Here is a 5,113-nt window from a genome sequence, read left to right on the forward strand (position 1 = left end):
TTTAAATCCGAAGAACCGATTTCATGTATGTTTTAGTTACAAAATATGTACAAATGGGGTATTTTAAAACCGAAGAACCGATTGGGACCCGAACCCGAAAGTACAATGGGTTATACCGGTTTTTTGAAGATTTACTAACCCTGACCCGAACCCGATAGAATCCGAACCGGTCCCAAACCGAACTTTTATATAACCCGAATGGGACTGATTTTGATAAATCCAAAAAACTAAAACCCGAATGGATAAAAGCGAAACCCGATTGGGACCCCGAATGCCCATGCCTACACAGGTCCTTATACAAACCTGAAATTCTCGACTTCTTTGCTTGAAACTAGAGCTGAGAGAGTGTATTGCAGAGTGGTGAGGCACGAGCTTGAGTTTCCGGTGAGGTACGAGCTTTAATTTTTGCGAGTTACTTAAGAACGAGACTTGAAGTGCGCACGACTGAGACTTCGATTAAGAAGAAGAAGAACACCGGCAGGGTCCTAGCGGAAAGAAGGAACACCGGCGGAGTCTTAGCGGGAAGAAGGAACACCGGCGACGGCGACCTCTGACAAACCAGTGACTTCGAATCGTCTTTTCTCTCTCTCTTTTTTTAAGGAGGAGGTGAAAAAGGATGTGTAATTAGGGTTCCATACACACGATTTGGGGATAAAACAGTTTTGCCGCTTTTGTTTTTTTTTTTTAACTTTTAAATTTTAAAATAATTAAATTAACATAAATCATTTTGGATTTAGATTAGGGGTTTAATTAGATTTACAGAAAAAAATTATGCTAAGTGGACAACTTATACTTCATTTTATGGCATAGGGACAATGTACATATATTATTTTGTTCTATATTTCCAATTTTCCCTTTTATCCTTGTAACCAATTATTCACCGTGGTTGGACTTTTGACAATTTCTTTTAGGATGAGCCAAAAAAGACAAAGCGTGGACAATAAACCTAAAATGGATTTTTCTCAGCATTATAAATTTCTTCTTTTTTCGGTTTCTCAAGGTTTTGTATTTTTGCTTATATTTTAATGAGAACTGTTCTACCTACCGTATGTTTAGATAAGCACATGAAATGGAAGAAGGAAAAAGAAATGGAGGACTTCGGAAATGCATGAAACCATATATATGTTTCTTCCGGTTTTGATATTTTTTTGGCTTTCATCTTTTAATGATCTGTAGTGGATTATATCTTTAGTTTTGACATGCACTTTGATAGTACAAACAGGAAAATGATAATATAGAGACTGAATAAGCTTTAATACAGTTGAGAATAAAGAAAATTAACATTGCTCAAATTCTCGAAAAAATTGGGAGCTTCATACAGACCCAAGTTGTTATGCTACTTTTCCTGCATTTGCTCATAGTTTAGGAAGCATTACAATATGCCTATCAAGTCTAAGTTCTTCATCAGTTATGCTTTTTCTGTCGGTTTCTAACTTGCTATAATCAGGAAAAAATATAGCTCAAGGAACTCAGTAACCAATTCAAACAACGCTTGATCATGTGAGATTGAGAATAACTAGAACCTATCCTGTTTATGTGTTTACTATACACTGAAAAGTTTATACACTCATACGAATATAATGTTTCACACATGATGCAGATTGACAAGAACATATTTGGCATGAGGAGATCAGGAGTTGTGTGTTTGGTCATTTTCTATAATCACAGATATGCAGCACATCAAGAGCTACATGTCACAACTATACACAGAAAAATAATTCACAAAATAAATGAGGCACTGAGGTATATGGGTAATCAGAAGAAATCTTTTTTTTTTTTGGGTCAAATCAGAAGAAATCTTTTATGTAATCTGATTTCCAGCTTAGAGATTTTTCTTAAATTTAAGCTTCTTATAAACCAAACTAATTCTAACCTTTAAAATTAAATTAGTTCATATATATTAAACCATTGACGCAATTTAATCCTAAAAATCCCTATTTGTTCGCTTCCAAATCAAAATTTGGGAAAGCATTATATGCAATGTATCAAAAAATAGGAAACAATATTGACCATTATATTTGACCATAAACTTAAGCGGATCAAATTGATTAAATTGACTAATTATTTTTATGTCAACATTTATGATGATTTCTTAATCAAAAAGTCTTGGTGCTTAATTTAAGGGATTGCATGTAACTTAAAATAGACTTCCTTTTTGAACGTATTGGACAATCAGTCAAGATTTCGTTTACAATATAAATCTTATAGTCCCAGATGACATGTTCTTTATACGACATATAACTCCCAACTTAGTGAGTCACGTATCAAATAAAACGAAAAAGGAGTATGTTATTATTAAATTATGAAAGTCTAGATATTAATATATATTGATATGTGTTTCATATACGTGCCATAATTAAGTTGACACTATATAAAAGTAGTAAAACAAAGACACGACACATTATCCACATTCACCAGAACACCTATTTTGTGGACAGTAGGAAGATCTACATAATATAATTTTCAATCTTTAGGTATTAAAAATAATATAATTATTTGTAAAACTATTTTTTTGTAGACAGTGAACCATATCAACTATATAATATAATTATTTTGTATATAGTTATAAAGATAATATAATTATTTTTTGACAAACAGTATGACCATATCAACTATATACTATAATTATTTTGTATATATTTATATAACTATATAATTTAGTTTATATATGTGCGGTTTATGTAGACATTGTAAACACGTTTTAGAAACATAACCATGATAAAGAATCGTTGATGCATCTAACGATTACAAATGTCTACTAAGGTTGGTAATACATGTAATTATGCTAAAATAGGGCTTTTAATTAAAACTTAAAAGTTAAAAGTGTGAGAAAAGCTCTTGTGATGACACATAGGAAATGAAATTTTGGTTAATAACACATGAGAATAAAGTTAGTTTATGGAAATTCTTCTCTTTTAATAAAAAGCGAATGTAGATAAAATTGGCTTATTGGAGGGATTTGAGAGTTTATCAAATTTTCATATTATATTTAGAATTTATAAAAATGATATAAAATTCAAGTTTATTGATTTAATCATTTATATAGATTTTCAAAATATCACCTCTTATGGTAGTATATAAATTTTAAATAGACTATTCAATTCTTTCTACTTGATCACCAAATAAATTACTGAAAGAAGAAAATACAAATAATACATGGAATTAATTGTTAAGTTATTATATATTTGATAAAATAATATATATATATATAATATTTTAAAGGATAAAATATTATTTAAATAATCTTAATGTTAAAATGTAACTTCAAATGACTTTAAAGTTTAGAACAGTAATTTTGCAAAACGACTCAATTCTCATATTTCATTGAATTTATTATCTATTCAAATTCTAACTCCCTGGTCCAAATCATTAATGCTAAGTTCTCATATTCAGATCTCCTTTTGTTATTAACTGCATATATGTTACCAAATTTAGGTAAACTAGTTACATAATGCATATGCAAAAAGTCGTTATGTAAGAAAATCGGTCAAAGCAATAAAAGTAATAAAGACCATATCTTTTTGAACATAATTAAGACCATATTTTTTCTTATGTGTATATATATTCAGTACATTTTTCTTAATCATATATGCACATAAGAAAAAGTTTAAGAAATATGAATATGAAGAAATGCATTTTATTGATGATGATGGTATCAATAATAATTTTGACCATGGAAAGAAAAGTAGAAGGCACTGCATGCATGACCAAATGTTTGTTCTTGTGCGGACTTTTCTTTCAACATCCAGTAGCATGCGAAGACAAATGTGAGCTCAAATGCCATCCACCTCTTTCATCTCAATCATCACAGTAATGGCCTCTTCCCTTATTCTGTTGAGTTTGATTACTTTTTGTTGTGTGTTGGTCAGTTCCTGTTTAAAATTGTTTTTTTTTTCTTTGACTAATTGTTCAGAATTATTTATTGTTAAACTATTATGACTGTTTTTAAGAGATTTAAAGAGAAACAGTTATTATTGTTTTTAAGAGATTTTTCTATCTTCCAGTTTTGAAAATTCAATATATATGCTACATGTATAACAGTCATGAATGTTTTTTTTTTTGTGTGTTTTACGCAATCATTACTCATCAACAAGTAAATATACATACCAACTTAAATAGTTGCATTTAATAACCATACAAATATGCATGCATTTTATTATGTTAGTGGCATGTGTGCATAGAAAAGCTGACATCTTTTATATGGGGAAATTGCAGGATGGAGACTATGGGAATGAGAAACATAAGAGGATAAATATATCAAGCAAATAATTATGATATTTGTTAGAACGTTTTTTATTTACGCTCGCTATGTTCCTAACTCTATACACATATGAATGTTTAAAAAAAAAAAAGAACTCTATACATTAATAAAAGGACAGGGCTGATGATATTGGATCTCAAAAAAAAAATTTGTTGCGTACCAAAATATTTAACATTTAACTAATAATCTTAAAAACGAAATTTTATGGTTTAGGTGGTTTTATTCAATGATGTATTTTAATAGAGTATACATCTAAACAAAATTTCATGTTTTTCGAATGATGATTATAAACTATATTTTAAAATCTAGTATTATTCAATAAATGATTTAAATCTGGTTTTTTAATCTAGTGTTTATTCAACTTTTAAGGATTTTTTTTTTTAATGTTTTGGATTGATTTCAAATTATCTTTTATGGAATATCATGAATAAATGATTGAATTTAAAATCCAATGTATACTGCAGAGATTTTAGAATCTATCAACTTAAATTTATTTAAAATTAATTTGATAGATTACAAATAATTAATAATTAATTTTAAATCACTAGTATTTGCATTGCATAACCGTTAAAAATTATAATTTAATATATATACACATAACAAAACCATGGTTATAATATTCTGTATATACTATGTAATATTACAAATCCTATCCATTGATTCATTTCATCTTCATCTTCATCTTTCTCTTTCTTCTTTTGTTTATTTTTGCTTCTCCGTCATATTTTATTTAATCTATGCTTTCAATATAAATATGATTAACTGAAAAATATATTAAAAAACATACACATTTTTTGCATATGATATATTTTAAAAAATTAAACGGACATGAATTTTTCACAAATCTATACT

The 5,113-nt window shown here is 28.4% G+C and overlaps 1 long non-coding RNA gene across 1 annotated transcript; it reads left to right on the forward strand.

Moving 5' to 3' along the window:
- Positions 1 to 359: 359 nt before the first annotated feature.
- Positions 360 to 4,339, forward strand: LOC125607193. The gene is made up of 2 exons (XR_007338449.1): positions 360 to 3,810; positions 4,216 to 4,339. It is a non-coding gene; the product is annotated as an uncharacterized LOC125607193 (long non-coding RNA).
- The last annotated feature ends 774 nt before the right edge of the window (positions 4,340 to 5,113 follow it).

This window comes from Brassica napus, chromosome A1 (assembly GCF_020379485.1).
Source record: "Brassica napus cultivar Da-Ae chromosome A1, Da-Ae, whole genome shotgun sequence".
NCBI lineage: Eukaryota > Viridiplantae > Streptophyta > Magnoliopsida > Brassicales > Brassicaceae > Brassica > Brassica napus.